At 40.5% G+C, this 19,127-nt stretch overlaps 1 protein-coding gene across 2 annotated transcripts in view; it reads right to left on the bottom strand.

The window, feature by feature from the left end:
* Positions 1 to 18,689, bottom strand: part of DNAJB6 (DnaJ heat shock protein family (Hsp40) member B6) — a 95,298-nt gene extending 76,609 nt beyond the window's left edge. The window contains exon 1 of one of the 2 annotated variants that reach the window (XM_026652024.2): positions 18,622 to 18,689. The gene's annotated coding sequence lies outside the window, so the exon portion shown is untranslated. The remainder of the gene's footprint in view (positions 1 to 18,621) is intronic. The other variant, XM_029911626.1, reaches the window with a different exon arrangement.
* Between the last annotated feature and the right edge of the window lie 438 nt (positions 18,690 to 19,127).

Genomic DNA, 19,127 nt, shown 5'->3' with positions numbered 1-19,127 from the left:
TTAACAAGAAAAAAATTATAATCCACCAGTTGAGAAAAATTTGACATCTCCACATCCCTTTTGATGTAGGCTTGCAAAATGGTCATGAAAACTTACCAGCCAAGGCAAAAAGTCAACCTTTGCATTCTACCATGATGTAGACCTACTGATATTTTATTTTTCCTTTAAAACAAAAAGGTTACTTGCCCATGATAAAGTAGAATTTGCAAGGATGCTTAAGTAATCGTTCTGAACGCCTGGCATTGTTTAATGTTTGAACTTTCAAATGAATTAGAAAAAAGTTGTCACAGATCAAGTTATCTTTTGTTTGAGATGGCACTGTACAGAATTTGTCCTTGGCTATGTTTGCAGTTTAATCATGTTCCACATTCAGTTTAGCTGCACCCAGTCATGGGTTCATTTTTCCAAGGTAAATACTAATATTCAAAATAGACCTGTTGCTAAGTCACTATTTCCTCCAAACAAGTAGTTTGTGGATTAGGGATGTTCTGCACCCCCACTATGTTGAGCACCTTATAAACTGCAGGATTAAGCACTCAGTCAAAATATGTATTGCTAGGTTTTGACACTTATTTGTTACAATAGCACCCAGATGCTCTGATCAAGATCACGGCATCTTTTTATTAGGTGCTGTACTGAGTACAGCAGACAGTCCCTGCCCTGAAGAGCTTTCAGTCTTTACTTGCATTATGACATTCTATTTCTCCAAGAGGCTATATGCCTAAAAGTTGTGAGTCTATTACTGTGACTTGGACTACACTTAAATCAGATCAACCTAGCTATGTTCCTCGGGGCTGTGAAAAATGTCTCATCCTGAAAAACAGCTAGGTCAACCTAACTCCCAGTGTAAACATAGCTAAGTCAATGCAAAGATTCATCTGTCAACCTAGCTACCACCTCTGAGGGCTTGTCTACACTTAAAATGCTAAAGCAGTACAGCTGCACCACCGTAATGCTTCAGGGGCCAGTCAGTGTAAGCAATCCACCTCCCCAACAGGCAGTAGTTGGTCAATAGAAGAATTCTTCCAGTGACCCAGTGCTGTCTACACAGGGATATGGCTCAGCTTAATAATGCCGCTCAAGGGTGTGGATTTTCCCCCCCACACACCTGGCCAGTGCAATTAAACCAACCTAATTTTCTAGTGTAGACCAGGCCTCAGAGGTGGATTAACTACCTTCCGTCAATTCAAACATCTACACTACAGTGGCATAGCTGCAGCAGCATTTGTAGTGTAGACATTCTTATGTCTGACATAGCCCACAACAGTCAGATACATACAGCCTTCTAGTGAAAGTTTGCCAGCATATATGGGCCACCTACAGTTAATTTCACTGTTAATTGAATCATCACTTGAACTGCACCCAAGTACTGACTGAAGAGAAGAAAATAGATAGTAAATGGATACTAGACATTAAATACACACCTTAGAGAACCAAGTATAAATTATACTGATTCTTTGTGAAATTAGTAGAGAGAACATAGTTACGAGATATGTATTATCTAGGGCTATAGAAAATACACATGATTCCAGTGTAGTTGCACTGCAAATATGAAAAGATGGGAGTTGCCATCTTTTCATGTACTATGTATATATATCTTCCTACTGTATTTTCCACTCCATGCATCTGATGAAGTGGGTTTAGCCCACAAAAGCTTATGCCCAAATACATTTATTAGTCTCTAGGGTGCCACAAGTACTCCTCGTTTTTGCTGGTACAGACTGACACAGCTACAACTCTGAAACCTCTCTTTAGCGTGTTTAGCTGTACAACTAACATTATCTTTGTGTTTTTGTATGGCATATGTAATTAACTTCTAGGAAAGCCAAACGGATTAGGTTTTAAAAGGATTTGCTAGTTTGTACAGCACCATATAAAGTTAAAATGTCCAAGTTACAATATTTTTCAAATTTGTTTAGAGCAATGCTATTTAAAATTGCCAAGTTATGAAATCGTATGGGGGAGCATGTGACAAAACAAATTAAAGAAACTGGACTACATTCTGTTCAGTAGTTAGTCCTTATTTATAGTCTGAAAAAAGTTATCAGAATCGCAAAAAATTTATGAAAGATTTAAAGTGCTAGTGAAATTGCATTTTCAAAATGAAGTTGCCTATTGTTCACATGTTTAGCAAGTACGGAACAGATTTTACTTCAACTTCTCAGTCGTCACAACTGTCAAAAGAAAAAACAGCACAAACTTTCAGCCTAAGTACAAAGTTCCAAGCTGATGTGACCAAAAAAAAAAAAAAAAAAAAAGCCTTATGTTCGTGGGACAGGTGAATGAAATAGCATTATATTAAAAATGACGTTGAACACTATGGAGCATCATTAATGTAAAAATGGGCAGGGTGAAGTGATTTAAATCACCACTTTTAATCTTGTTTTACAATTTACTTTACTCATTTTCCTAGAGAAAAGTTGATTCTCGTTGGCTGGCATAATCTGTTTGTTTTTTTTTCTAACCAGAAGTATGCACTCTATACACATTTATTTAAGCAATTAAATAGCTTTTTATACACACCTTCAGATTAATTTTTTACATTTTTATTCCATAGAAAATGGTGAATGATGCATTTCTTATTTACTAATTTGCATGTGACTGTCAAGTTGCATTTGGGTGGAAATCAAATTAAAACGCACAAATCAAATTGTAAAATGGTGTCTTTAACTAATATTTAATGTTACCTTAATTGTGCTGGCCACAAAAAGTTTAACATGGTTTGCATTTAAAACTGATTTAAAAGTATTATCTGTAATTAATCAAGCTGATTGTTCCCAGTCATCATATCCTTTGAGATTTTAGAACTAGAAGATCTAATCCTTTTACATCTAAATGTTATTCACAGATTGAAAGGGAAAGCAAGCTTTCCTGCTTTTTCAACTCCCTATCAGTTTCTCAACTTTGAATGAGCTATTAGTCACTGAAGTGAATAAAATAAAAAGAAAGTTCTCTTTACACCTGCAGAAAAGACTATGCTGCAAAAAGCTGGTTTAGCACTTCAGACTAGTTCCAGGTGACTGGCCAGTGACTTCCACTAGTTCAGTGGTGAAATTTAGGCCCTAATACAGGTAGCCATAATTCCCAATATTTAGAACATGTTTAAGATTTATACCAAAATCCAATTTTAAAGGGTTTTTTTAGATTTTTATCCACCCTGACAATGGATTATGTTATCTAACATGTAGAAACTAAAATCGAAAGTACATTGAGTATTTCTCAGAAATGGTTCACATGCTTTACTAGATATGCCAGTACATCTAGCGTTCTAAAGTCCTTGTAAACATCTTCTTACAGAAAGGATATATAGCATAAGTAACCAAAGCAATCCTAATGACTGACTGCTGTGTCCTACAGTGGTAACGACTATTGAATGTGCCCTCAAGGAGCAACTATGGTTCATCAGTAAATTGAACAAGTTCTAGAAGTCAGCTAGAGCACAGAAAAATTTCTCCACCTTCATTTCTTTTGTATTGTCTTCAGTCATGTTAGCTCAATTGACTGACGTAACATGACTGAAAAAAATCCTGTTTAAGATGCCGTCTAACAAATTTGAAGTTGAGTTACCTGGCTCCGCTCGAGGCTAAAATGCGGCCAGTCAGGTTAAGGTAACTCAAGTGAGCTAACAACTGAAATGCACCATCTTTCTGCTGGTCAAGAAAGGTCCTATGACAGAGGGTTACTGAAAGGCCATGAACAGCCTGAAATGGGGGGGGGGGGGGGGGACGACGACACGACACAACAGTATCAATACCATGCTTAGTACTGCCCCAGATGTTAACCTAAACCTAAAATGCAGCTACTTTGTTTGGGGCTATGTTTGTTTCAAATGAAACTTTAGGAGATTTAATATCTCAGGGACATTAGAGGGTGTTTTTATTTTAACGTATTTAGTGTTGGCTGGGGAAAACCCTACAAAACTTCATATAATTGATATTTTCCTGGTGGTACATTTCCATCAAGACAGAGGCCCTGTGTTAAGCACAGTTGGGTCTACAATCTCCCTGAGAACTGGGAAGTCTGTCCTTTTATTAGAACATTTAATGTATGTCTACACTTATGGCAGCATGTACAGTACAGAAACTGCACACCCAGCTAGCACAGGTATAAATAGCAGTGGAGACAGAGAGTCATGGATTAGGCAAGTAGAGTGCCCTACAGTGACTGAACCCCCTAGAGTGTACATCCTATACAGTGCCTCAGACATGTACACTGCTATTTTTGGCACTGTAGTATCCCAGTGCCTTCCCTTGGTGGAGCCTTTCCTTGCTGCATGTAGCTACACACCAGCAACAAATATGGACACAGCCTGCCTTTCGCTGCAGTGTATAGCTACATGAGTAGTGCTGTACTCTGTACATTGCTGTAAATCCTAGACGGCAAGAAAAGACTGGTGAGGCTTAGTCTTTAACTTAACTTGCTTGTTTTGTAACACATACAAATTGTCTTGATGCTGAAGGGGAGCAGATGTCCGGGGTCTGGTTTATAAGAGTGAAAGTTTATAAAAAATATTTTGTCAGTTGGAAGTGTAGACTAAGCTCCCAAGGCTTCTGGCATTTAACACAGTAAAGCAGGTTTAATTAGAATGCTTGTAAATCCAGAGTACCGGGGAGGGATTATTTTCATTTTTTTTTTTTTTTAAATGCGGACATGGCTTAAGGGGGAAATTCTTAGGCAGTAGCTCTGTATCTTTGGAACCCAGACCTACTCATAGAAGTGCACATGAGGTCCTATATTCATACATCTGTTTTGTAAAGACTGCAATTTAAGCTTTTTATTACCCCCCAATTCAGCAAATTTACTCAGCCCAGTACTAACAGGAGCAGGGAACAAAGCCTCCAAGTTAGCTATTTAAAGATTGTTAGTTCTCTTTTTGTGGGCTGCACATTTCTTAATATGTGGCCCTGTCAGTCTGAGTCAACTGGAATGGAGAGAGTGAGAGACCAGAGTCCAATCAACGCATCAAGGGGCAACCATTGACCCTTTCCAATTAACCTTCCATATACGGCTGTTAGGTTTGTTTACTAGCTATGGCATCCAAATATTGTTGCTTCACTAAAAAAAAAAAAATGGCTGAATGAGTTGACTGCCCTTTACAGAAGGAGCCTGGGTGTGAAAAATGCCCTCCATGCTATCATGCTAGGTCAAGAAAAAGCAGAGGAATCGCTGTATAGTTCAATTTTCAGGTGCAGAAGATACCCACAACTCAGACAAAATCCATTTGGATGCATTTTCAGCTAGCATGAATTCAGATGTTTTTATTTCAGTAGCATCCGCAATATGGTAGGTGTTGTTCACATAGTTAGGAAGAGAAAACACCTTGAAATCAATACATAATTCCTCCTAATACACTTTACCCAGAAGTGCTGTTGAAAAGCTAACTGAACCAACAGACCTCCCACCCTAGAAACAAATGTTGAGGATTCACCTTTGGATACCTAGATATCTAGGTGGACCCCTAACCTTCCAAACATATAGTACAAGTGAAAGTTTACAACAGTGGTTCTCAAACTTTTGTACTGGTGAACCCTTTCACATAGCAAGCCTCTGAGTGCCCCCCTTATAAATTAAAAAGGCTTTTTAATATATTTAACACCATTATAAATGCTGGCTGCAAAGCGGGGTTTGGGATGGAGGCTGACAGCTTGCGACCCCCCATGTAATAACCTTACGACCCCGAGGGGTCCCAACCCCCAGTTTGAGAACTCCTGGTTTACAACAATACATTTGCCAAATAAACTAATGAAAGCTGCTCCTGCACTGATGCCAAGGCACAGGAATGCAACAGAAAAAACTTTTCTGAAGATTTATTCAACTAGTGACATGTTGCTTAAATGTTGCTATCATCTTCAGAAATAAATTGTGTGTTAACTCTTTGTGACCATTGATCACATATGCAGATTAAAACGTAGACTTGGGTATCTCAAAATACAAGTAATTTCAATGCTATCTGACCACTGAGCTTGGAGATACTACCCCTAACACAGGCTAACACGTATACATCTGTGAAACTCAGCAGCAGATTCACATGGGGGGAAAAAAAATTCATCAACTTTACAGTAAGGTTATTAAACATGAATGTCAAAGACAACTGAATGCCTAGACACAAACTAAACCAAGCCATGTCTACATGACTTGTGTCATTCAGAGGTGTGAATATTCGACTGACATAAGTTACACAGACATAAGTGCTTGTGTGCACAGTGCTGTGTCAGCAGGAGAGCATCTCCCATCAGCATAGAGCAGTGGTCCCCAAACTTTTTATGTCACGCTCCCCTTCACCACCCAAATTTGTCTGCACCCCCCGGGGGCCCGGGAGCAGGGCTACAGCCAGCAATGGAGCTGTGCCGAGGTCAGAGCTGGGGCTGCAGGCAAGACCAGTGGTTTATACTGGGAAAGATAATTGCATCCGTGTCCAGCAAACATAGAACAAATCTTGCCAAACTTTGGCTACATCTGTTCAAAACTGAGGAACAGGCTCCGTCAATCCATTAACAGGGGGTCTCAGACTTCACTGCACTGGAATCTAACAAGATTCCAAAAAGGACTGGATATAGAGAGAGATATCAATATCCAGAATGAACATAGTATCTCTTCCAGAATTTTTTTTAGTGCTAAACCTTATATTTTGAATATCAGGACAAGCCCCAATGTGGAAGGCCAATTATCCCATATTTACCTACTGCATGGTTCTTGCATCTTAATCTGATGCATGTGGTACTGGGGACAGGATACTGGACTTCATATGGATCTCGGACCTGATTCAGCATAGATACTCTAGTGTCCCTAACAAGCTGAACAGAAGGTTTTTTTATGTTAAATTGAACTAAACAGGCATCAAAAATGAGGAAACAGGGTTTACATTTTGAAGTCAGCATGGGATATAAGCCTGATGCATTTAAAACAAGCAGTTTGAGATAAGATTGTCTCAGCCATAGTTAGATAATTGTTTTGAGTCCCACAGCTCAATTACATTGTCTGTGGACAAACTTTCTTAAAAAGTTGCTTTATCTCAGAACTCAATGTAATTTTTCAGACAGAAAGGAGCTTTTTATAAGAATTAAAAAGGTACCTGAAACAAGCTGCACAGAGAGGGTAGAGGTAAATGCATAGACATCTGAGTCAGGCTTAGAAAGAAACCAAAACTGTGTTTCTGACTGTATCATGATCTGCTACTTCAGACATTTGTGAAATTAGTGCTGACATTGTAAAGCAATTTCCTATCATGAGCTATGTCGGCAAGAAGTCCCTAAACAAAGTTAATGATCAAATGGAAGAAAAACTAGAAGTTTACACAAAGCCAGAATCATCTCACTAAAGGTAGGTCTACTTATGGCAGCATGTAGAGTACGGACACTGCACACACTAAGGGCTGGTCCACACTGGGGCGGGGGATCGATATAGGAAACGCAACTTCAGCTACGAGAATAGCGTAGCTGAAGTCGACGTTTCCTATATCGAACTAAATTTACTTACTTCGGGTCCACGCGGCGCAGGCAGGCTCCCCCGTTGACAGCGCTTCCTCCTCTCGGCAAGCAGGAGTTCCGCAGTCGACGGGGGAGCGCTTCTGGGATCGATCTATCGCATCCAGATGAGACGCGATAAATCGATCCCAGAAGATCGATCTCTACCCGCCGAATTGGGCGGGTAGTGTGGACCAGCCCTAAGAGTACAAAAAGCAGCGTAGCCAGTGAGGCACTGCTTAGATGAAAAGAGCACAGGCACACCAGAATCTTAGGCTATATAGATGGCTCTTTGCACATCCATGGAGTGCCTCCCACGTCTACACTGCAGAGTAGTATCCCGGTGCCTTCATGCCAGAGCCTCACACTGCAGCATGTAGCTACACGTACCCATCACACCACCGCAAACATAAACAAAGCCTGAGCGTTGAGTCACAAATCTAGGGATTACTAGTTGAGAAGAGGGATTAATCCAGAATCAATTAAGCCAGCAAAGTCTATGCTTTGTAGCAACCTAAAACCAACTGAGGAAAGTTTAAGACTGAGGCCTTGTCTATACTACGAGGGTAAATCGACCTAAGTAACGTAGCTGGAGTTGACATAGCTTAGGTCGACTTACTGCGGTGTCTATATCCTGCTGTGTTGATGTGAAACGCTCTCCTGCTGACTTACCTTACTCCTCTCGTTCCAATGGAGTAACGGAGTCGATCAGAGAGCGCTCTGCGGTCGATTTAGCAGGTCTTCACTAGATATGCTAAATCGACCCTCACTGCATCAACCAGAGCAGCATCGATCCCCGGTAAGTGTAGACATGGCCCAAGTTTTTCTAAACAGTGACTTAATTGCAGTAGAATAACAGAAAAGTTTTATTTGGTTAAAACTATGAAGCTAACGGACGTTGCACTCCATGTGTTTTATGGAAATATGTTTATAAGTGTGATTATGATGTAACTGGAATATGCTTTATGCAAAAGGTCTCATAAGGTATTACATAGGTTATAATCTACTGAATATATTCATCCTGTTTGTATGAATGTATCATTCTTGTATCTGAAACTAGGAATATAAAGTATAACTCTGAGGTCCTATTGTAATTATGCAAAGTGTGGGCCATTAATGCTGGTTTAGAATCTTGATGGCTCCCATTAACTATGACAATTGGTTGTAAATAGTTTATTTACCTGCAAGCCTTCCTGTATTCGTGTGCGCCAGCCCGTGGGTAATGAAAAATGAGGTCTTATAGTGACATGTGACCATGTCACCGGATACTGAAATCCATCTTAAACCTGGGGCTTTTCCATTTAGAAGGAGGAGTTGGGATCCAGAGACACAAAGGATTCCCGCCGTGTGCCAAAACTATAAAAAGGGGGTGGAGCAGGACAAGGGTGGTCCCAGCCACGAGAAAGCCCCTGCTTTTCACCTAAGATGCCTACTAGAACGAACAAGGACTGTACCGGGAAAGGATTGGGCCCAGACTAGGAAGGAATCTAGTCTGTTACAGAAGCTTATTGGAACATCTCCGAGATTGAGGTTTACTTGTAATCCGTTTCTGAATGTATTAGGCTTAGACATGCGTGTTTTGTTTTATTTTGCTTGGTAACTTACTTCGTTCTGTCTATAATTACTTGAAAGCACTTAAATCCTACTTTTTATATTTAATAAACTCACTTTTGTTTATTGATAAACCCAGAGTAAGGGAGAGCAAATAGCTGTGCGTGTTTCTATCAGCGTTAGAGAGGATGGACAATTTAGGAGTTTACTCTGTATAAGCTTTATACAGAGTAAAATGGATTTATTTGGGGTTTGGATCCCATTGGGAACTGGATATCTGGGTGCTGGAGATAAGTGACCTGCTCAGAAGTTTTTGGTTAAAGTCTGCAGCTTCAGGGGCATGACCAGACCTGGGTCTGTGTTGCAGAAGGCTAGCATGTCTGGCTCAACAAGATGGGGTTCTGGAGTCCCAAGCTGGCAGGGAAAATGGGCTCAGAGGTAATCTCAGCACATCTGGTGACAAGTCCCAAGCGGGGGTGTGACGGAACATCCCAAGGGTGTGTGTGACTGAACCCGTCACACTAACATACCCTTGTAAGCAAATGGTTTAAATGATTCAAGTTCCACATTCCTGAAATTAGCTCTCAAAATTGTTTTAATAAAAAATTGCACACAGTTTAAGTACATAAAAAATTTAGAGCATGCAGCCTCTATGGCCAGCTTTATAAAGTTCAGGTTTAGTTTACATGAAGCAGACACCATAAACTTAAATACTAGGGCTGTCGATTAATCACATTTAACTCATGCGATTAACTCAAAAAAATTAATCCCGCTTAATCACAGTTTTAATCCCACTGTTAAATTCCAATTGGTATCCTATTGTTTATTAAATATTTTTGGTTTTTTTCTACATTTCCAAATATATTGATTTCGATTACAGAAATACAGAATACAAAGTGTACAGTGCTCACTTATTTTTTATTACAAATATTTGCACTGTAAAAATTATAAACAAAAGGAATAGTATTTTTCAATTAACCTCATACAAGTACTTTAGTGCAATCTCTATCCTGAAAGTGCAATTTACAAATGTAGATTGTTACAAGTCCACTCAGTCCTATTGCTTGTTTAGCCAATCGCTCAGACAAACAAGTTTGGTTACATTTGCAGGAGATAATGCTGCTTGCTTCTTGTTCACAATGTCACCTGAAAGTGAGAACAGCTGTTCGCATGGCACCGTTGTAGCCAGCATCGCAAGATATTTACATGCCAGAGGCTCTAAATGTCCCTTCATGCTTCAGCCACCATTCCAAAGGATCCAAAGCGGTGTGCACTGATGCACGTTCATTTTCATCCTCTGAGTCAGATGCCACCATCAGAAAGTTGATTTTCTTTTTTGGTGGTTCCGCATCTGTAGTTCCTGCATCAGAGCGTTGCTCTTTTAAGACTTCCAAAAGCATGCTCCACACTTCATCCCTCAAATTTTGGAAGGCACTTCAGATTCTTAAACCTTGGGTTGAGTGCTGAAGCTATCTTTAGAAATTTCACATTGGTATCTTCGTTGCATTTTGTCAAATCTGCTGTGAAAGTGTTCTTAAAACAAAATGTGCTGAGTCACCATCCGAGACTTCTATAACATGAAATATATGGCAGAATGTGGGTAAAATTGAGCCGGAGAAATACAATTCTTTCCCCGCTCCTCCCAGGAGTTCAGTCACAAATTTAATTATCTCTTCCCCCCACCCCCTTTAAGAGAGAGTGTCATCAGCATGGAAGTATGGCCTCTGGATTGGTGGCCGAAGCATGAAGGTGCATACAAATGTTTAGCATATCTGGCATGTAAATACCTTGCAATGCCAGCTACAAAAGTCCAATGTGAACACCTGTTCTCAGTTTCAGGTAACATTGTGAACAAGAAGCGGGCAGCATTATCTCCTGCAAATGTAACCAAACTTGTTTGTATGAGAGATTGGCTAAACAAGAAATAGGACTGAGTGGACTTGTAGGCTCTAAAGTTTTAAATTGTTTTGTTTTTGAATGCAGGATTTTTTGTACATAATTCTACATTTGTAAGTTCAACTTTCATGATAAAGAGATTGCACTACAGTACTTGAAAAATACTATTTCTTTTGTTCTTTACAGTGCAAATATTCGTAATTAGAAATATAGAGTGAGCACTGTATACTTAGATTTCAGTTACAGTACAGAATACAATTTGAAAATGTAGAAAACATCCAGAAATATTTAAAATAAATGGTATTCTATTACTGTTTAAAAGTGTAATTATTTTTTTTCCGGGGGTAGACAATAGATAAAATATTGCATTGGTTAAAAAAGAAGCTGCATAACGTTAATAATAAGTTAAGTTTTGTATGGGGGGTTTCTCTAGTTTACATCAATATAGGCCCCCCCCCCCCAACATTTGTGTATTTAGTAGGGCTGTCATGTGATTAAAAAAATAAACAGGTAAGCCAAACATCCAGGCCAACCACAACCCATAGGATCCAGGGAGCAGTTTCTCTGGCAAATTGTAAGACGACCAGTAGGCAGAAGGGGCTCCTGTACTGGGACAGCTACTGCCACTTGTCAGACACCTTCAGGTAGGGGGACCATCTTTTTGCTGGGTTTGTACAATGCCTTGCACAAATCGGGTGCTGGTCCCTAACTAGTGCTCATAAGCACCATGGAAATACCAAGTTAATGTTATTACAATCCTCACTTCCCTTCTCCCTGCATTGCCCCACTACTGTTAGGAACTGGGACTTCTTGGGAATTGGGGTGCAGTGTCACACTTCCATCCCATATTCTTCACAATGATATTATGAGATGATTATGACAGTTAGGATGTATTTTATCACATGACTTGCATAGGTCATTGGGAATTTTATGATTTGCTGAATGATTATCCTATTTGTATGAATGGATCATTTTTGTATCTGAAATTATGAATGCCCACTAGGCAAAGGCTCTGTCTAGAATGGGTCCTTCTCAACCAGCCATCAAGTTAATGAGCCATTAGAGAGAACAATAGATCTTAGGGAAAGCTTATCTCCCACCTGGGGAGCCTTCCTGAGGATGCTACAGACAGCATCCGAGTAATAGTTGCTGTGACACTACAGGGACATGTGACCAGGTCACCAGGTGCTGGACTTCAGTCAGTGGGGAAAATAGACCTCCCAAGATGGTGTGGAAACAAGCTTTGAAACAGTGTTCTCACCATGTGCAAAAGCTATATAAGGCAGTGAAGTGACATCATCTGGGTCCTTCAATGACTCCCCACCCAAGAAGGCTCCTGGAAACACCTGAGGAACAAAGACTGAACATGGGGAAGTGCTAGACCCAGGCTAAAGGGATTTTTAGCTTGTGAATGGAACACCTGGGGATTCCAAGCTGTAAGCAAGTGCAGCTTGCCCCTTAAGAATCTGCAGTCTGCTTGTATCATCACTTAGGGTGAGAATTTGCTATTCATATCTGATCTGTGATATTAAGCTTAGTTTGCAGGTAATCTGCTTTGATCTGTTTGATATCCCTTATAATCATTTAAAATCTCTCTTTTGTAGTTAATACATTTGTTTCTGCTTTATCTAAAACCAGTTTGTGGGAGTCATAACTTGGGGCAGAAAGCTATTGTATATTCCTCTCCACATTGAGGGAGGGGACGAATTTCATGAGCTTATACTGAACAGTTCCCTATGCAGCGCAAGACGGTATAGGTTTGGGTTTATACTCCACAGGGTGTGCGTGCCTTAGGAACTGGGAGGCGCCCTAGCTGAATCTTTACCATGCAGGGGCTGGTTAAAAAGCCTGCCTGCACTGCAGCGAGGTGTGTCCGTACCTGTGTGTGCTGGTATATGTGCAGGATGGAGCCTGAAGAGGGCTTGGCAGCTTGTCATAGCAGTACAGTGTAAAAGGGAGCCCAGGCTGGTGGGTCAGGGGAACTCAGTGGTACCCCAGTTCCAGGTGGCACCCCAGGGGAACCCATCACAGGGAGATTTGAACTTGATGTCTCCTCTCCGTGCACGTTCCATCCACATCCCTGCTGCTGCTAGAGAGTGGTGGGTGGAGAAAGTGAGAAAGGTACAGTTACAGCCAAAGTTAACTGTATGCTCTGCTGCTTAGTTTCTACATCTGGTGAACTGTAATGTCATGCTTAGAACTCGCAGAACTGTGTGCCACTGTTTTATCACTCTTGCTAAGTCAGAGTGAGAGCTTCGCTGCTGCTAAACTCCGTGTCAGCTCTCTGACACAACAGCCTATCTGCCTTGCGCAAACTCTTCAAGACTGTCAGTCTAAACTTTGCCTAACAGGTAACAAATCAGTGAATCCCAGTTCCCAAGTTCACCTAAGACATCTCCCTGCAGCATCCAGTCCGTCTCACTGGATACTCAGAAATTAGGTTCTCTGCCTCCAAAAAGGCAGAGCACGCATCTGTTAGGTTAGCTGAATACTCACCCTTCACAAAGATGGTTTTGTAATAATCAAGAATAAAATGTATTAAAGCACACAGATTTAAAAGTGATTCTAAGCAAGAGGAAAAGACATAGATGGTTACAAACAAGACAAGTTCTCTAGCAATTAAAACTTAAATTTTAGCAAGTTACAATCTTAGCCAGGGTCTGCATGGGGGAAGCTCCCTAACAATCCCTCCCTCCTCCCCCAAAAGACACCTGTTACATACTTTTCCCACCCATACCCAACAACCCTCCAAGTTCAAACCCAGGTTCCTTCCCAGCAATTTACTTCCCTCTCCTTCAGCTCAGCTCCACTGCACCCCTGGACTCCCCAAGCCTTTGCCCTGCTTCTGAGGGGTGCGGGAAATACAGTTCTGTATTGTAGTTAAAATGAATTACTTAGAGTTCTGTATTAATATACCTAGTAAGGAATTTGTCAAAAAATATTTCCTGAATCTTTTGTCGTCATCTGTATTGTTACAGATGTACTTGCTGACAGGCATTTTGAAATAAATTACCAAAATAATTGAAACTGGTGTGATTGTACTTTTATTTTGACAAATAAAATATGCAGAATTTTAAAATATTGCGCACAGAATTTTTTTTTTTGGTGCAGAATTCCCCGAGGAGTATTACTTACATCAAGTTACCAGCCCACCAGATATGGGGATCCCATATTCACAGAATCAGAGAGTGCTTTATTCCCCAACCAATAGTTAACTAGAATGTCTTTTTATTCCCTTTATATTTTCCTAATTCTATTGTCTTTGCCTCAAGAGTCAGGAAGACCTTCTGGGGATGCAAACTTTAGTGTGTCCGCAGGTATACTAGATATATAAGAAAAAGTTTAGCATGTTCTGCATTTAAAATTAACTGATTTATTAAACAATGGTAGTATTATCTGTAGCTAGTGAACTGAGCTGATTATAGATTTGGGCCACAGTGATTGGAAACAAAGGTATTTAGGCTCTTGACTTCCACTGAATTCAGCAAAAGTTAATAGACTAAATACTTTTGTGGACACCATGTCCATCAAAAATTTAAAAACTAGTAGAGCTCATCCTCTTACACCTAGTTTTTATTATTCCTAAATTAGAAGAGGAAGACAAGCTTTCCTGCTTTTTCAACTTCCAATTGGTTTCTTAACTTTGCACCTGCTGTGAAAAGCTGGTTTTAGGCCTTCAACAGACTCTGGTTCCAAGTGCTTAAACAATGACTTCCACAATTTGTGGTTTGACTTTGATTTTTTTTTTTTTAATTTAATTTAAATGATTTCAATATGTTCAGTTTGGGGACTTAACATAGACTGACAATTTCCAATTTAATTCGAAAGATTTTTAAAAAACCCTGTATTAAAATTTAAAAAATCCTGAAGTGTTATCCATAACAGAAGACAGCATTGGAAAACAATTAACTTGTCGAAACCGAAAGTAACTGAGGCAGAAAAACAGGTTATGCTGAATAAAGGCAATTACTTTTGTGTAAAGCTGTCTGAAACTGATTTTTGATGAAAATATCAGTAATTGCTTGTTTGAAAAAAATGGTTTTGAATTTTTAGGATTTTCCTTCTCTCCTCTGCACTTCTTCATATTTTACTTCCCCACTATGAGAAAATAAAACATTTCAAAAGTTAAGATTTTTTCTAGAGATTTAGAAAAATTTTCCTCAAATAAAAAAAATTAAGAGATTGTTGGATGAAATCCTTTTTTGGGAGGTGAAAAAAGTTTGAGAAAGTTGACAGGTTTATTTTTAACTTATTATAGTGCTCTGAAATTATGCTAATTTATATCTGAAGTTTTGATTTTGCTGGGACTAGTTGTTTAGCTCCAGGAAGTCAAAAAATCCTGCTGTTCTCACTTCTAAATTTCAAAGCAAAGTTATTTTCATGTTTTCACTGGACATTAGTGATAATTTTCTTGTGACAAAATATAAACAATTCCACAGTCCACTAACAAACTGAATTCAGTCTAAGAAACTGGAAAGAGGATTTAAACAACAGATTATGTAAACATCTGATAAGAAGGGCTCTGTGGTCATAGCCAGAGCTAACACAAGGACTATCTATAGGGCTCAAATGAATGAGTTTATAAAGCCAACCTTTACGTAATTTGTTTATTCCCTGTTCTTCACATTTAAAAAAAAAAATCGTAAGTGTCCTGGCAAGCAGATTTGCCCACTGGCTTACACAGACTTCAGCTGACTATTTAGTCAGCCCAGTAAGGTAACATAACTACTGTTTAACTTAACTGCCAAGTTCTTACACCTCCCCATCTGGAGACAAACACCTTTTCTAACTGGAGTTAAACAATACCTCATACCCCAAAAACTGAAGAATCCAGACCCATATGATTATTCACCATTCAGAAGTACTGCAATAACTGCAAAAGGACCATATAATCAGAGCATGGAACTAATAGAGCCCAAGGCCATTCCCATCACTCAAACTAGGCCAAAACCATGTTTTTTTCTGATATTCTACAAATCAGATCAACCCTGGTTTTGTGCAAGTCAAATTGATTTAAATCATGATTTAAGTCACTAGTCAGGAAGACTCGATTTAATCATGGATTTCTATGTAAAATTGCATTCTTTTTGGTTGTTATAACCTTAATACATATTCTTCACAACTCAGAGATAGATGTAGGTTTCATTTTTAGAAGGTACACACTATACATTTTTAAAGTGATTTATTTTAAAAACTTTTCACATTAGTTTTACAGCTATATGAGAAAATGAATGATTGTTCGTTATTTCATTTACCAAAGGTAACTGAAGCAGATATTTATGAAGTTATTGGGAGGTGAACTATCTCCAATTCAGCAGGTTAATCATTACTATTTGGAGAACTTTCTTGCCATGCTGTATTAGGAGGAGATCACCAGACAGACATTTAAATTGTTTTATTTAACTAAAACAACATTATGTATTCTGGATTTTTTTCTTCCACAGCAAACATATAATATTTTAACAAAACAAGCATATGAATTTTTGAATTTAGTTCAACATTCAAGTTTTTTTAAAATCAGGTTTGTTTTTGTTAAAATTGTTTAACTAAAATAGTTAAAGGAACTTTAAAAAAAATAAATCAAGTATGTCAGCCAGGTCAACATGAGAAACTTAAAATACTGGCTTCTGCAGTTAACTCAGTCGTCTTCACCTTCATTTTCCCGTTTGTTCATAATCTGGAAAAGAAAACCAAGCTTTTCTGCTTTTTCAGGTCCCAAATGATTTCTCAATTTGGAATGAATTAGTCCAAAGGAAGAAAATATTCTTTCTACACCGGCAGAAGAAGCTACTGCTGTTAAAAGTGAGATTATCACTTCAACAGTCTCTGAACCCAAGTGCTTAAGTGATTTCTGCCAGATCACTGGTGTGACTTTCTTTAAAACATCAGCAGCAAACATATTTCTTGAATGGCTCTTATTCCCAAACTGGGTCTCTTTTACAGCCTGCTGGCATTATAGGTTTTCCCCTTCTAGTGAGAGAATGGTAGAATCACAAATCAATGAAGGCTCAAATCACACTTAGAAAGACCTCAAGACATCTGGGGTATGGTGCTCAAACAGTTTCATTTTTGTTTCTACTGTCTGTCCCTCCCTTCTCACATTTATCTCCAGGCTTCTTCTCCTCATTCAGACCTATCCCCACCTCCCACAATCTTCTATTCATTGAGCTTTTTGAAACTTTGTACTTTTAGAGAGGTAAGGGATTGACTCCGTGTACACAAATTTGCAGACGGACAATAGGGTTGAGGTCTGTTATTTCTCACCTCTATATATTATTTATTTAAAAACCATGTTTGCTGTTAACAAGCATGTTATTTCTGGAGACACAAATCCAGTTTGAGAACTGCAAAACTAAGCATCTCTGATGGTATCTTCTAGAGTCTAGAATCTAGACTGAGCACTGAGTCCCACTAGGTAGATAGAAAGATTAACCTAAATAATCTATACAGAACCCCATAAAATTGGGTCCCTAATCCATGAACTATTGTAACTCATTTACAAAACTTTTCTTAAACATTACATGAATATTTAGTCTCATACTACAGAATTAGAATGTATAATCCTTATTCCATGATGAGTTATCTTTGAGCTATAATGTATCTTAAAACAACCTTTAGATAGGTTTTTTCCTCAAAAAGCATTTAATCAAAAAAATCCAATTATCTTTGATTTTTTTTTTAAAGAATCATTAATTTTTATCCACCCTGCACAATACTGACAACTAAATTGCTATGCCAGGTCAAAAGCTTGACCATGTACATTTAAAACCTTGTTATAAAAAATTAGCTTCTATAATGCCACCTTGGCCCAGTTAGAACAATGCTCTATGCTAAACATACCAATTTCTATCTATTGTTATAAAGTTACTAGTTAAAACAATGAGAAAGGGCTTCAATGATCCTAACGTCTTGAATAATTTGTTCCACGTTCTTTTTGCCTCAAAGAGGAAACCAGTTTTGCCGACAAGTCAACTTCAAACCATATTAGTTGTGACCACACTGAAGCTAGTTTAAAGTTTTATTACCAGCAGGAAGACCAGAGACTCCACTGCCCACTCACTGCCATCCCAGAATTCCTGGGAGTAGTGATGACATGAACCATCTGCCTCACCTTCACAGGGACACCGGGCGTGGGAAACTTAGCAACACCAAACACAAAACACCCAACCGCCCCTCGCCTTTACGAACATCGCACTGGGCTGCTACCATTGCCCTTACCGACTGAAGCAGGAAACTCACAGGTGCATGAAAGTTTTACTGTAAACAAGTAACGTACAAGAACTCCAGTGGTAGCATGTGGTTCAGTGGCTGCTTTCCTCGCTAGCTTTTTAAGAAAAAAAACTAGCACACGGAGCCACCCCCGAAAACTTGAGGCGGAATCACAGTGAAGAGGCGGCTACACACCGGCTCCTCTGAGTCACCTCTTCGTTACCTGCGAGCGCCCTGGGGTGCTCCAAGCTCTCTCGCCACCCCGCCCGCGAGCAGCGTGAGATCCCTCGGCGGTCTGAGTTTGCCTCGCTGCGAGGAATCAACACGGGCCTTTTCCTTGCTCAGCTGCGGCGTCTCTCCAGGGCACCCAGCGGCCGGTCAGAGTAACCGAGCCGCCGGGGCCGGCCCTCCCCACAGCAGGGAGCCTAGCGCCGCATCCTCTCCCTTCCCACGGCGACCGACGCCTGGGTCCCGCCTCACCCGAGCTCGGGTCAAGGCTCACCGTAGGCCCGGCCGGAACCGGGGCCCAGCGCCCGGTCGCCCCCAGCGAGCTAAGCGCCATTCCAGGCGGCCTAGCGCCCCCACAGCGGCACGGGCGCAGACAGCAGCGGTAGCCTCAGCTCACCCCCCCCCCCGCGCTGCGGCCAGCGGAAGGGGGGGGGAGGCTCCATCACCAACACCACTGCTGCTGAGGGCGAGAGCCCGCCTCGCATCCCCCCCCGGCCATCGCGGTACAACCCTCCCCCGCGAGCCCCTGGCTCACCCTGCACGGCGGACGCGCTCCCGTCTCTCCGAGCAGCAGCGATTGCAGCAGCTTTGGCCGGGCACGCACCAACAGAAATTGCGTCGCGCTCCGGAACGTCACTTCCGCTAACGCCCCCTATGTCCGGAAGTTTCTGGAACGACCTCGCCCTCTTCCCTCGAGGCGGAAGTAGGGGGCGGACAGGGAGAGCGAGCTGGGGCGCCACCTGCTGGCCGTAGGCGGCGCGCTGAGCGGCCGCGCTACGG

Source organism: Terrapene carolina, unplaced genomic scaffold (assembly GCF_002925995.2).
Source record: "Terrapene carolina triunguis isolate 2854851 unplaced genomic scaffold, T_m_triunguis-2.0 Scaffold111, whole genome shotgun sequence".
In the NCBI taxonomy this organism is placed as follows: Eukaryota; Metazoa; Chordata; order Testudines; family Emydidae; genus Terrapene; species Terrapene triunguis.
Note: the sequence above shows the minus strand (reverse complement) of the source record. Positions and strands in the feature narration are given on the sequence as shown.